This window comes from Protopterus annectens, chromosome 6.part1, assembly GCF_019279795.1.
Source record: "Protopterus annectens isolate FY-2018-M chromosome 6.part1, PAN1.0, whole genome shotgun sequence".
In the NCBI taxonomy this organism is placed as follows: domain Eukaryota; kingdom Metazoa; phylum Chordata; order Ceratodontiformes; family Protopteridae; genus Protopterus; species Protopterus annectens.
In genome coordinates this window covers 472,641,591-472,657,551 of record NC_056738.1, presented here as the reverse complement: position 1 = coordinate 472,657,551, position 15,961 = coordinate 472,641,591, and the positions used below count along the sequence as shown (strand labels likewise).

The 15,961-nt window shown below is 37.2% G+C and overlaps 1 protein-coding gene across 12 annotated transcripts in view; it reads right to left on the bottom strand.

Moving 5' to 3' along the window:
* The window catches only part of PCBP3 (poly(rC) binding protein 3), a 964,963-nt gene that overhangs the window by 465,872 nt on the left and 483,130 nt on the right, over window positions 1–15,961 (bottom strand). For 4 of the 12 annotated variants that reach the window (XM_044075910.1, XM_044075913.1, XM_044075912.1 and 1 more), the window contains exon 3: window positions 791–928. The exons of the other annotated variants lie outside the window; for them this stretch is intronic. The gene's annotated coding sequence lies outside the window, so the exon portion shown is untranslated. The remainder of the gene's footprint in view (window positions 1–790; window positions 929–15,961) is intronic. 12 annotated transcript variants of the gene reach the window in all.

Below are 15,961 nucleotides of genomic sequence, written 5' to 3'. Positions count from 1 at the left end.
TATTTTGTTTGAAGTTATTACTGAAAATCGTCCAATAATAAATAAATATTATGATGCAAAAAAGAAGAAGACTGGATAACGCCATTAGGAATAGACTGTTTATTACAAAACGAAGCTTTCAGGTAAAAAAACCCTTCATCAGTGTTAAATATTGCCATCGTATGGATTCAACATCAAGTAATGACTTTGCTTGTTTTTTTTTTTCAACAATTGTTTCAGGGCATACCAAGTAGCCAATGATATTTCTAAATTTTAAGGAGAATTTCATTAAGATCATATTAAATTCCTTTTTAATGGACAATAAATGGCTTCATCTATTTTACTTTCAATTGTCTTTAGTTTAACAATTCACACAATATCCGTTTGCAAAAGTCTCTTTAGAAGTCAATCATACAACATTTTCCTTAAAAATAATGACTTCTGATAAGATATAAAGTAAAATCTGTCTTTTAATCTCAATTATACATGAAAAGCCTCTTTTGTGAATTACCTGAATTGATGACATCTTCAATAAAATAACCTAGGTACTAACCATAATTAAATTTACCCAACTTATTTACTTCTAATTTGCAGTTTGCCCGCTAAAGATTCAGCCATCCATGTATCTATACACAGCAGAAAACATTTATTTTTATCTTCATTCACCACATTACCATGTTTACCCAAAGTTGATATGAAGACCAAAGCAACTAGTCTGAAAACAGAATCAAACAATGTTGGTAAATGTGGGTTGTATAAAGTTAACAGAGTATCCTCTCATTTAATAAAATGTCTTCAAAAATGTTCTTACCTTGAGGAGAAAACTTTGTATATGTGCTAAGACAGCTCTGTATGCGTGCTGAGAGGTGCATACACATGCACACACATTGGCTTTACGGATCTTCAGACAAATGATCACGCGTGTGCAGGTTCCAAAGGACAAAAAATACTAAAAATAAAAAAAAAATACACTGATGCCTGATTAGACCACATCAGACTGCAAACCTGATTGGCTGCCTGACTGTGTCATGTGACTTGAACATCCAAAAACATATGACCTGATTTTTTCCTTATTTGAGTTTATTTTTAATTCCTGTAGAAAAATGCAGAGACAAGTGTGTGTGTGTGTGTGTGTGTGTGTGTGTGTGTGTGTGTGTGTGTGTGTGTGTGTGTGTGTGTGTGTGTGTGTGTGTGTTTTTCAGCTGTAGACAAAACAAGGCTAACAATATAATCTCATTCCCCCTCAGGTTGGCTGAGTATAAACACATTAACTGGATGGAAGTATCTCATACAAAGCAACAAAAGGCCTGCAGAGTTTTTCCACTGTGAAGCAATGTATTCTACTTGATTCTGTTTCACTAATACTTAGAGCTGTTTTTTTTTTCATCTGCTTACTAATCCTGCATGTTCCTTACTGGGTCACATGCATTAAAGCTCATTTAATTTCAGAATCTCTAACAGATGGAGTGACCTACCTCCAAATAAGCTGCATACAGAACATGCAATGAAAGAGAGAATGAAGTAAGAAGCTCAGAGATAGTTTGTTTATTTATTAAAAAGTACAAAACATTTTCAATTTATTAAATTACTTGTTTCTTTCACACAGAGGTGTTGTTCAGTTTTTCCAGAAGTGGAGTAAATGTATTTAGTATCTTGTACAGAATCTATAACTTGCTTCTTCATCTAAAATTCCTGTCAGAAGAAATATGGATGAATTTATCTGATATTCCACTGTTTAACATTTGAGTAGAACAATGTTAGTATATAAAACATGCTCGGGGGTAACTGTTCAGGCTGTTAGTGAGTCAGGAATGTTGAAAATGAAGTATAAGAGGCATAATGGGGAATTTTCTAGTCAGTAATGTTAAATATTACATATTTCTTCTGTTCCTTTCTGCTTGTGTAATGCACTGTATATCCTACACTGCAGAGCTCAGTACTGAGACATGAAGGTTGCATCTGTTTAATATCATTGAACATAAAATTAAATCCTAAATCGCTAATACAGAGAATTACAATTGGACCTCCTATTATAACCAGATTATGTGTTCAGGAAATGAATATTATGAAATTCACTTCAAGAGTGATGCTCAAGAACTGATCTTCTTAACATCTATTTTGAGAGCACACATAGCAAATGGCTATGATCAGAGTTTCAATCATAATTCTACATAATGCATAAGAACTGATTTTAAAAAAATCATTGGGTGCCAATGTGAGGTATGTAGAAAACATTAAAGCAGATAATTATTAGTGCTGCACTTTGTTTCTGCCTTTTATTTGTCAGTGCGGAGTCTGCTATAGCATTTAAAGACTTCCTTTGCTTTCCATTGCAGTTCTCTGGTAATTGTCACATGTATCAGAGCATGAGGCTAACCTGCTTTTATAATATTTAGGTTCATATTTAATAACCTGGCAATAACAAATTTGTTATAACTGGGATCTTATGTTTGAACCTGGTTATAACAAAGCTATTTTTTCTTGTTTTTTAAAGCATAGTTCTGAGCACTGCATCTGTTACAAGAAATTTTAGGCAACAAAGACAAATCATACAAAGGGAAAACATAAAATTCATTTCTCAAACTATTTTTTTGCCTCACTCACTGGTGGGTTTACATGTATTGCACCTGCTGGTTCTTTCTCTATCTAAACTAAGTGACTTCAGAAACCTTTTCATAATACCTACCCCCACAGACACATACTTTATTAAAACTTTCATAGTGTGCACCTCTGCCTGCAAAACTCCATCTGATCCAGCATGTTAATGGCTCTGCCAGATGTCACACTTGCCATTGCCTGCATCCAAAGGCATCCCTTCTCATCGCATTAATATGTATATTCTTTCTTACTAATATACAGAGCAAAGATAGAGATCCCAGCTTGCATATGTAGATAGATCAACTCTCTCATATGTGTTAGTATGTGTCCCATGGATTCCTGAATGAAAACACATATACATATTAAACTGCTCTTTTAGTCTTCCTGAATGAGCACACACGTGTTGCAAACACACACACACACACACACACACACACACACACACACACACACACACACACATTAAACTCCTCTTTTGTATCATATCTCATATTCCAAATTATTCTGTTTTTTTCTATATCCACAGAGGACACAACAGTCTAAGGCATCCTACTTCCTTGTAGTAATATTAATAGTAGTGTTATTTTTTGCAGGTCAACTATTAGTCTTAAACACAATAAGACAACAGCTATTCCAAACATACATCAACTCTCTGTATGTTAAAACAATGATAAATTAATTATTTAACCTATAGGAAGATCCCTGATTCCATTTCAGACTTTTATACACAATACATTTTGTTACCAGAACTTTATAATTAAGTTTATTCTCTCATCAAGTATACTATACAAACAAACAACTAATATATGAGATTATATTCTAAATTCTGAGCTTACCAGTCCATTGGAGCCTTTTCCATAACCAGGGATTGAAAGAGTGATTGAGCAGGTAAAGAAGCAACAGTTTTGGTACAATAAAGTTCCTCTTCTGTGTCCCTCCCTATTTGTAAACTGACTCCAGTTGCCCCAAGCTAGGTTACAACTGTCACACTCGGGGTTCCTCTCTTAAGCTTTCATGACTAATTGCTTTGGAAGGGCGTGAAGAGGCCAGCTATAATCAGAATCAACAAATCTTCTGGCAGCCTATGTTACCCACAGGGCAGCAGGCTACACAAAAGATCATACATGGCAGATCATGGATCAATACTACTGCATTTTCAGATATGTTCACCTTCAGATCCCAGTGGTGCAGAAGGGGTGAATGCATGCTTTTAAATGTATAAAGCTGTTTATTAAGTTTTCTCCCTAGCACTCCACTGGATTAATTTTCCTTTTTTTTTCTTTGTTTTTTTTAATATTTTTCAGTCCGTCTGAGGGTAGGCTGTATGGGTAAAGGCATTTGAACATGGCAATCTGAGAACAGACTTTTTTTTTTTGATCCACAAACTAGCATTGAGGTTGACCGAAAGGGAAGCAGCTCTGGTCACCCAATGAGTCAGCTATGGCTCTGTGTGGTACAGTCCAGAGACAGCCCACTGCAGAGTTACATCTCCTCTCGGTACAGCACTATGGTAAGGCTGCATTTGAATCGGAAATGGTTAGCCCAAAGTGTACACAAGGCTTACACCCCATGGTAACCTTTCTGAATGCAGCCCGTGATCACTACATACAATGGAAAGGTGCAGCATACACTGTTTATTTCAGTGCTGGCATGCGTGGTGTACCTAGTAATTAGTTATATCCAGTTGGAAATGAGTTTATCTATTGGCAAAAGGAATTACATATTCTCAAGAACAAAAGAGATAGAAATTAACATGAAGGAGTTACATTCCTTTGTTTATTTATTGAGTTGCTTACTATTTGCATGAATTAACAACCACATGATGTTTAAATAAATAAATACGAGCCAATGGAAAACATCAGTTTCTGCTGGGTAGAACTTTTAAGATATTCAGTTATTTTCTAGCAGTAGTTATAATCCATTCATAGGTAATATTTGTCTTGTTCATTTTTTAAGTACAACTGATGTCTCTAGTAGTGATCTAATCTCTGCTACAGTATTTACTAATGCAGCTTAAAACTGGCCAGAGTATTGGGAAAGTCAGAACGGTTGGTATTAGATGATTATTACACTGCCTGTAATATATTGCAGTACATATAGCAGAATTTTACCCAATTTCAATGTTTGAATTTATGTAATTTGCCACAGCCATTGAAGTTACAGACAACTGTTGTTCAAAAGCAAGTTAATAATATGCGTTTAAATAAGATGTTTAAGAAGAGAGATTGTGTATCACTGTTAAAATGAATGCTGCTTAAATCTGTAACTCAAAGTTTATGGAACTACCAAGTAGAAAATGCATTTTATGTTTTTATGTTTTACAATTTATTGTGAGGCTATACTACTGGTAAATCTACAAGAAAAATGGGCTTGGCACATAAGACCTGAAGTCCCCAAGCTGAAGGTCAGCATCTTAAACCTCAGGATTGTGTCCAGAGGGGTGTCCAGCTATGGTGGCCCCAGATGAACCTTCATCCTTTCAAACTAATAATATCTATGATGATATTTCATTACTTTAGCTATGCTGGCCAGCTCACTAACCCCATCACAAGGGCAGGAACTTTTTCATGTATTAGAAAATATAACGAACATTTAATTTCCATACAAGACACTCACTTCATGTCTGAACACTTACAGATACACTGAGTGTATATGTCTTCTTGTGTTTTGGGATCTAGAAGATGAGGAGGCTTTCTTGTTGTTCTCAAAAACTGCAAAATGGTAGATTTGTAACTTTCCATGTGGGAAATTGATATTCCATTACTGTATAACAGTATAGACAGGAGTCTGGACTATAGTTTGAGATCTGCATAAAGTTCAGATATGGCTAAGGTCTGACACTGCATCAGTCTCTGGACAATATTTTAAGAAATACAGTAGACGTATTGGTTTAGTGAACAGCTTTGGGGTTTTGTGTTGTTAGTTTAATGTTTTCTTGAATAGAGGGATTACCTAAGGAATTAATTTCTTTTAAGTAGACTATCCTATATTTAGTGAAAGGAGGTCTGTAAAGTTTAGCTGAATAATTGCCTCAATCAGCATATGAATAATGAAACATTTCAAAACTGTTTGCTAGGGGTGGTCAGCAACCTTCATTATGTCATCTAAATGTTAATGTGCTCAGATGTGACCTAGACCTCATGGAAATAGGAAGACATTTAACTTGCTCATTTGAAGAGCAGTGATATTTAGTGGAGCCAGCAAGGTTGATAAATGTTACATTTTTTTTTTTTTTGGTTGATTGCTGGTCAACAGAGTATGTCCAAATAAAGACACAGTGGGTGGTAAGGAGTATTCAGTTCTTGAGATAAATACTGTAATGGCTATGGCTCTTCTAGTACCTACAGTAAGAAGACATGAGACTGTGTTTTCAGTCATAAGTTACTGTAGAGCTTTGGTGGTAGCAAGGTTGATATTATTATGAAAAGCAAGTGTATCATCTAATAGAACACCAAGATACATTTGCTGTCTACAACAAGGGAGTATAGTACCAACTCGGTCTGAAATAAAGGATGCCGAAATATTGTCTGATCTTATTGGAGTGTACTAAATACTACCACTGTTGATTTACTAGTGTTAATGGTTACTCTACTCTTAGGAAGCCAACTCCAAATTAAGACAAAGTCATTTTGCAGTAATGTACTGACTGTAAATCTTGTGAGCAGATGTAAATTTGCATTTTTTGTCTGCTGTAGCATATACTACATTCAGACCTGCTGAATCTGGTTCGGTTTGTTAAATTGAGCACTAAACCAGGCTATCTTTTGATGGAGAGGGACCTCCTGCACCCTTGTGGCAGGAGAGTGCAGTTTGAACTAATCTGATTGAAGGTGACTGGCACAGGGCTCAGTTTTGAGCTTTTTTATTGGTTAAATTCTTTAATTCAGTTTGCTCATTGTTGCTAAATAAGCCCTGCGTTTGCAATGGTTTGTGCTTGGTTAAACAAAACTCCACAGAGTTAGACAACCAACCACTGCTCTGCTGTATTCATCTGTTTATGAGCAGTGCACCTCCGTGCACCATTGGGCACTACCGAGCATTAGGGGTAACCACTGGCAGTTATAACGTAAAAACTTCAGTAGATAAATTTTCCCTTAGTAGCCACTTGTGATCTGGCTGAGAAGTCCTTAAATTGTAGTTAGCTGCTCAGAGAGCACCTCATCTATATGTTTGTCCCTTAAACAGTCCCAAAACCACCAAATTTACATTAGTCTCATACCATTTACAGAGCCCCCACTAGTAGACACCTTTTATAGAGAACCCTATCAGTGTAGACCCCTTTTAGAGTGCCAAAAATATTACACCCCTCCATTTTCACTCCCCACTGTGAAAACAGAACTTAACCTAGCATTATGGATGGTAATTTTCCTTCCATTTCTCCTACTAGCCTGATTGACATGGGTATTCTGAGGCAGTGTAGCAACTGCCTCATGTACACTGACAAGCCCCTACTCTTAGATCACCCAAGTACAATTGTGAGAGATGCATCTATGCCAAGAATCTGGAATCCTTACTCTCTCATGCACAGAACAGCTTGTCAGCTCACATACTACACCTCTTATGCAAACCACACACTCAGCACATAAACCATCATACGCAGAGATACTCACCAGAAACCTACCTAAACACCAGAGACCTTCCAAACACAAACATGCTACACCTAATACAGCTCCAACAGCACTCAATACACTTAAAAATACAAGCACCAGTGTCTCACTAACTAAGCCCCTAAGGCAAAGCACATCTAAACCAACTTTTTTTGTCATAGGTGACTCCATTGTGAGACACACAAATGTCCCACTCAGAAGGCTGGACAAGGTTAGGTGCCAGGATCTGTCAGATCATACATGCACTCAAGTCTGTTAACAAGTACCATTTTGACTCCATCATAGTTCATGTTGGTGTGAATGACTTGATATGTATCTCACTGGACTATATGAAGGGAGACATGACTGAGCTCTATGAATCATAGGATCATGGGATCATAGGAGGTTACTAGGCTAATGGCCCTGAGGCCCTTAAAAACCTAGCTAAGAGTTTATGTGTCCCAGCCAGCTATGTCCTAGCCTTGAGCAGCATTCTACCTCATCTAGGATGATACCACAATATAAACAAAAAATGATTGACTTCAATAATTGGCTTAGTTTCTGGTGTCATTAAGGGGATCCAGTTCCTATTAGCCTGGGATGACATGGTTGATAGACCACACTGCCTTGCCAGAGATGTCTTCACCTATCACTTTTAGGCTTTATTCAGTGGCTAAGGCACTTGCTTCTCCCATAGTGCCTTTTTTAGACAAGGTCTCAAGAACAAAATTTCCAACTTGAAAATATCACTCACAAATAAATTAAAAGTTATGCTGCTAAATGCTAGAAGTTTAAATCAGAAACTGCACTCTCTGGAAGCACTCCTCTCCCTGGAGGATATTGATATCTGTGCAGTCTCAGAAACTTGGTTCAGGGCCACAGAGAGTACCTCAACCTTGCAAGGCTACAATGCTTTCCACACTTTCAGACCATAAAATGAACGTGTGAGAACCAAAAGCGGTGGAGTATCTTTCTTCATCAGAGATAAATCCACCTCTAGACTGGTTAGACAAGATAACTCTATTGAAGTTGCTCTAAGTTCAACTAACTGTGGGTAAGACCCCCCTCTTTGAGTCGTTAGCTTCAGGCCCCCTTCAATGAACCAAGATACCCACACTGCTTACTTGGACCTACTTGAATCAATCACATTACAACCAAACACTCTAGTTATAGATAATTTAACTATCCCTCCATTGACTGGGAAACTTATACCAACATACTCACGCAAAAGTTTCTGGATTTTGTTAGCACTAATGCATGGAACAAATAGTATGCAACCCCACAAGGGGCTCAAATATTCTCGACCTGGTCCTCACCAACATGGGTGACAATTGCACTACCACAAGTATAGGGCACTAACTGGTTAAATCTGATCTTAAATCAGTCACATTTGAAGTAGCTATAACACCTGAACCCCTCTTAGGCTAAACAATTTCAAGAAAGCTAATTATATACTCCTAAGGGAGAGCATAAATAATTTCCAAGCTTCTGTTCCCACAGATAGCATTGACAATTATACTACTGTATACACTGATGCCTTGTGCAAACACTTACACAAATGTATTGACACAGCTGTACCTGATAGGATAAAAACAAGATTCTCAAGAAAAAAAAAAAGCCTCGCTGGTGGATATCTAGAATTAATAAGTTATACAACAAACAGAAGAAGTTCAAAAAACATCCCTCACAGCAAGCAGGACCCAAAGGATTAATGCAATCACAAACTCACAGGCTAAGGTAACAACTTGCATAATAAGATGTGAAATCTAAAAGATAATCCATAATGTTGAAAATCCAAGACGAAAGTTTATTCTGTAAGTGCTTTCACAATACATCAATATTGCTTCATCAGACAAACAAAAATGAATTAAGCATCCATTAAATATACTTGGTCAAAATTCAAACGATTAAGGGAGGGATAAGGGATCATTTATATTACACCAAGAAAGGGCTAGATTACAGTGCCTTAGCTAAGCATACAATGTTGATGAGTGCAGAACATATCTTTGTTTTTCAAGTACTACATATACAGCAATGTGTGAGAGACTTGGTGACCATGTTAATCAAACTGAATGCACTGAATTGGAATGGATATTAAGACTTGGTGCTCATAGGGGCCTGGGTCTTAATGACTCAGTTCCCCTTAAACCAATTCTTAAATCTAGGCGTATTAAATAAATATAGAACATAGTTATTGTAAATACTTTTATATTGTTATATATTTGTTGCACAATTTTATGCTTACTTTATTTTTATTTTTAAATATTTTCATAATTAGTTTTTTATATGTGAACTTGTAGCTTTAAGTTAAAAGCTATGTAATTTATATGTAAAAAGGGGAAGGTCTAATTTTTATGGTGTAAGTTTTTTCATTGGTTCATTTGAATTTTGACCAAGTATATTTAATGGATGCTTAATTCCTTTTTATTTGTCTGATGAAGCAATATTGATGTATTGTGAAAGCGCTTACAGAATAAACTTTCGTCTTGGATTTTCAACATTGTGGATTATCTTTTAGATTTCACATTTTATTACTGCAAGTTGTTACCTTAGCCTGTGGGTTTCTGATTGAAGAGGAAGAAGTTGCTGTCTAAGAATAAAAAAGAGAGGTCCCAGCACTGGAAGAATACCCTCCACTGTTTCAACAAACAACACAACTTGTAAAATCTTCTAAAGGCAACTTAAAAAACTTATCAACCACAGCTAATGATAACATTAAGGCATTCTTCACCTATAAGGTAGGACCTAGACATGTGGTGAACTGGCTGTGGATGGCATCACACACACACTGATCCAGTGAAAATAGTTAACCTATTAACCAAAAGGTTATTCAAAAATTTCACCTACCGTCCCCTCCAAACATTCCACAAAGCATTCCCTCTACATCTCCCCCACCTTTCATCTCCAAAGTGCAAGTCACTAATGTTCTCTCCAAGGTCAAAAACATAGTTTCTGTGGAACCAGATGGCATCCCAGGTTGTGTTTTAAATGGTCTAAAACATGAGTTAGCAACTCCATTAGGTACTTTCTTTAAACACATCCTGAGTACTGGCTTTGTCCCTGCTGAATGGAAAACAGCAACCATCATCCTGCTTCATAAAGGGGGGGGGGTTCAACAACAGACCCTGGAAACTACAGACCCATAAGCTTAACCAGTTTTCTCTGTAAAGCCATGGAACAAATCATCATAGACTTTATAAATAAGGAAATAGGTGACCTCTAAACCTTTGATCCGATGCAGTTTGGTTTTGTCAAAGGCAGGTCATGCCTGTTAAAGGCCCTGGTGGACTTCTTCAAAAATGTCACCAGAGCCACAGATGAATGCAAATCTGTGCATGCACCCTGCCTTGACTAAGAGAAGGCCTTCGACACAATCACACATTAGGGCATCATTAATAAACTCTCCCAGATGAATATCACTTTGTATGTAGAAATAGAAATAGAAACTGAGGTTTAGACTAATACTACACTGTGCTGCGATTCTTTATGTTTCTATGTATTGTTAACTTTGTCACTGTTCATGTTTGGAGCTTTTCTCCACGGGCCTCTACTGAAAATGGATATATATCCAGCTAGACTAGCCCGGTTAACAAATGTAAAATAAAATAAAATAAATAATAAATAAATAATATTTACAATATAAAAATATGAAGACAAAGAGGAAAAGCAGAAAAGGAGATTAGTAATGATGAAGTTAAAGAAATAGAAACTGAGGTTATAGAGTACCTGCAATGTGAAAGATTTTGTGTAGAAAATCTAATTCAAAACGCACCACAACAGGATAGAGTAATGGATATCCAAATTAAGGGGAGACCAGTGGAACAGAAAGCAATTGGTCAGGTCAGGTGCCATATGAAGATAACTTGGAGCCTTCCACAGGAAACCAGTATAAATGTTCACTTGAAGCTAGACAGTAAGGGAAGGAACAGGAAACTGTGGAAACTGATGCAGTCAATGTTGAGGAGTGATAGGCCAGTGAGTTCCCATATGATAGAGCAACGAATAGCACAGGATGAAATTGATGAAACTGTGTCACAGGAAGATGCTATAGAACCTTCTATAGAATGCCCGCAGGAACTGGAAAACAAGGGATGTGCCCTCAGTTTGGAAGACAATGAAAATGAAAAAGAAAATGAGCTAAGAAAGAAATTGCTTGATTTAATAGACATGGACAGATATATCAAGATCAATGAAAGAAATAGACTGCAGAAGGTTAATAAAACCCAAAAAGTCAGAAGTCTGATAAAACAAATGAACACAGTAATTAGGACTGTTCATAAGGGTGGCCACAATGGTGCAGTGGTTAGCGTTGCTGCCTCACAGCAAGACGCTCCACGGTTTGATCCTCAGCTGGGGTGCCTTCTGTGCAGAGTCTGCATGTCCTCCCTGTGGTAGTGTGAGTTTCCTCCAGGTGCTTCAGTTTCCTCCCACATCCCAAAGACATGCTGTAGGTGGATTGGATACTCTAAATTGGCCACATTTATGAATGTGTGCATGTGTGTGCCTTCTGTGGAAGGTTGGGTGCCAGGCTGGCAACTCGACACTGTAAAACTCCACTGCCAATTATGAGCAGACAGATGATCTGCTGTGGTGACCCCTAACCAGGAAAAGCCAAAAAAAGAAGAATTAGGACTGTTCATAGAGATCCATGCGATATAACAGAAGTAAACAGGATATATCATTGTGCAGCTAAATTAATAACTGATAAAGTTCTACCACAAGAACACAGAGTAGTGAGGAAAATTAAGGGCAGAAATCAAATACCATCATGGAAATACTGAATACCGAAAATCATAAAACAATTAAGACAAGAAGTATCACTGTTAGAAGACTATAGAAGAGGGAATAGCTCAACAAAAATTCTAAGAAAGATAGATGTGATAAAAGCAATGCACAATATTAGAACAGATCAGAATGTATCATGCATTATCGCAAATAACAAACTAAAAATTTCAGCACAGGTGGAAAAATTTAGATGATACAAAGATCAATATAAAGGAAAAGTGCAAAATAAGCAATTTATTGTTGACCCAAAAAGGTTTCATAGAGAACAGGGAACTAAGGTAAAAGGAATTGAAAGACCATCTAAAAAGAAGAAATAGATACATTTTGGAGAAGTATCTATGAAGATCATGTGGAACATAAAGATGCTAAATGGATAAAAGAGGTAAAAGAAATAATAAAAAGTTTAAAGGTACAGGATATGAAATGGGATGAAGTAACAGCTAGAGAGATTGAAAGACAGTTAAGAAAAGCCTCTAATTGGAAAACTTCAGGTCCAGATGCAGTACCTAACTTCTGGTTAAAAGTATTAACATCTTTGCACGAAGATTTAGCCATGAGTAAGAACTATTTATATGTGCACCCAGAACAGACACCAACCTGGCTAACAACAGGAAAAAAAATGCTCCTACTTAAGAGTGAACCTGCAAGCTACCCTAAAATTTATATACCAATAACTTGCCTTCCAATGACGTATAATCTTCACCCGGGAATTGATGCCGACAGAGTTTATAGTCATTTAGAAGAAAACTCAATTATGGCAGTAAAACAAAAGAGCAATAAAAGAAAGTCATATGGAACAAAGGATTATTTGTTGTTAAATAACGTTATAGTGGAAAACTGTAAAAGGAGAAGAATCTAAGTATGGCATGGGTTGACGACAATAAAGCATTTGATAGTATCGCACATTCATGGATAAAGGAGTGCTTAAAAATGTATAAGCTATATCCTACACTGGTCGACTACCTTACAGTGACCATGAAACAGTGGCAGACCACTTTGTAATTAAGCCATGATAAGGGGCAAATTGTTTTACCAGGGATAAAAATTCAAAGGGGGATATTCCAGGGTGACTCTCTGTCATCTTTACTATTCTGCCTTGCCCTTAATCCATTAAGATGTCTACTCAACAGCTTAGGCCATGGCTATAATCTGGCTCCTAGAAAACAACATAGTGTAAAGACTTCTCACCTTCTCTTTATCAGTGATTTAAAACTGTATAGCTCACCAGATGAGGAGGCACAACTGCAAATTGTCAAAACCTTTTCAGAAGATATAAGAATGTGATTTAGTCTTGATAAATGTGCAAAAGCAACCTTTAAAGCAGGAAAACTGCAACACCAGGAAAAACATCAGTTTGGGACCAGAAGGTGATATAAAAGAACTTGAGCAAGAAAGAGTGTATAAATATTTGGAAATTGATGAAGGATCAATAATAAAACATGAACAAATACAAATAAAACTTAGTAAGGAATACTTCAGAAGACTTAAATTAATCCTGAAAACAGCACTGACATCTAGGAACAAAATCCAAGCTATAAACCAATTTGCCTCTAGCTGTTTTAACTTACAGTTTTGGAGTGACTGACTGACCCCAAAACGTGTTGGATAGATTAGATAGGAAAACAAGAAGGATGCTTCATGCTCACTAAATGATTTATAAAAATCAGTGCATACCAAGATTATATATTCCCCATTACGAAGGAGGGATGGGCCTCCTTGAAATTGATTATATGTATAGATCTGCAATTGTGGAACTCCAGACATATCTGCTGACCTCACAAGACCCAAACGTAGTGAATGTTTTGAAACATGAGGAGTATAAATCTAAGATGACTTCTCTGCTTAATCTAGCAGAAGCTTATTGGCTTCAAGCAGGAATGGAAATCAAACCAGAAGTAGATAAAAATCAGGCAGCAACTGAATGTACCAAAAAACAAATAAAAGAATATAAGGTGAAAGATCAGATGCGAAGGCAAGAAATGTGGAAAAAGCATAAATATAGTTGCAAGTATAGAAAACTTCTGGAAGAACATCATGTTGATCAGGAATGAACACAGGAATGGTTAAGGAGAAGCAAATTCAAACCAAGAGATGAAAGGTTAATGTTGGCGGCCCAAGACAGTGGGCTGCATACACATTGGTTTGTAAAGTCCATTGAACATGTGGAAGAAACAGACAAATGTAGGTTTTGTAAAACCGAATTGGAAACAGTTGCATACCTCGTTGCTGGTTGCGACATACTAGTGGCAGAAGGACTGTATACTGAAAGGCATAATGGTGTGGGGATTGTGCAAACATTATGGTATTGAAGTGGCCAAAAAACACTGGAAACATGAGCCACAAAACATCATAGAAAATGAAGAAGCCTACATCACATGGGATCATCCATTACCAACAGTTCAAAAGATGAATACTAGAAAAATGGATATAGTGGTCCAAGAAAAGAAGACAAGAGTAGCATTGATCATTGAAATTGCCATGCCCAATGACTACAGTGTCTTGAGTACAGAGAGACACAAAGTCATAAAATATCAGGATCTACAGGCAGAAACAAAAGCATTGTGGAAGAAAGATACCCAGACAGTTCCAATAGTAGTAGGAGCAATGGGTCTTATAAAAAAGAATTTACAATCCTATTTAGATATGCTACTAATACATGTAACTCCATACAAACTGCAGAAAGAGTCATTACTGGGCACATTGCAGGTGCTGCAAAGAGCACTACTGTCTGACATCAAAGATTGAAACAATACTAATTTCATGAAGTTTAATCATGCTTTGACTTAGAAATGGGGTCCATTCCCATCATGGTATTGGAAACCCAAAAGACTTGGAGAAATTAAAAAATATTGACTATCGACTCTTGTGTCATCAGGTAGGTTACTAAGTGGCTCACCGACAGATCACATTCAGTCAAAGTTGGGGACTTTTCCTCAACCAGTAGACCTGTCACCAATGGGGTTCCACAGGAGTCAGTGCTGGGCCTCTTATCATTTGCAAAATACTTCTCAGAAGTTCAGGCCAAAACAGAGGTACTGTAGCTAAGTTTGCTGATGATTGCAAATTAGGTGCAATCACTGAATCCCCAAATTATATCAATATACCTCAAAAGGGACTTACATAAACTATTGATTGATGCCAAAGCCATGGACTCAAACTCAGTGCCAAAAATGCATTATCATCCCCTTCAGTAAAAACGATATCTCTGCAAACTAACATATAAATAATAATATCCTAAGTAACAACTCAATAGTGAGAGACTTGGGAACACAAGTTGACAGTAGCCTAAACGTTGACCACCATGTGTCTACTGTGGTAAGGAAGGCATTCTACATCACACACTTCATTAGCAAAGATATTGCCTCAAGAGGGAAAGAGGTCATAACACCCTGTACTCGACCCTCATCAGGCCAGTAATTGAGTACAATGCTCCCTTTGGTATATACCTTACCAGGCACCTGCAACAACTTGAGAGACCTCAGAGATTTCTAACCAAGAAAATTCAGGGTCTCCAGCACATGTCATACATTGACAGACTGAAGTCACTGTCACTGTACTCAGTAGTGTACAGACTACTTAGAGGAGACTTGTGCCTGGCCTACAGAGCAATCTTGGATCCAAACCTAATGGAAATGCTGCACATCCGCAAGTCAAATGGGACAAGGGTCACCCACTACAGGGACCTTAACCTGGCCTGCAACATAAATAGGACCTGCTGGAGAGACAGATATGTCTCTCTCAGAGGTTGCTACTCCTCTGGAATAGGCTACCAATTCACATCAAACAAAGCCCCTTTATGACTCTGTTTAAGTCTAGCCTGGATGACTGGATGGGAAACTGTAAATTCCTGCTGGGGATTTCACCTATGACCCTCCTAGATATGGGCACTGCTAAGTTCACGAGTTTAGGCAAAATCCTTTTTATTGGGTTTCTCCAGTATTATATTGGGTACACACAGCTAGGCTTAAAAAGAACTTCCGTTAAATAGCCCAGGAACCACCTATGAACCTATA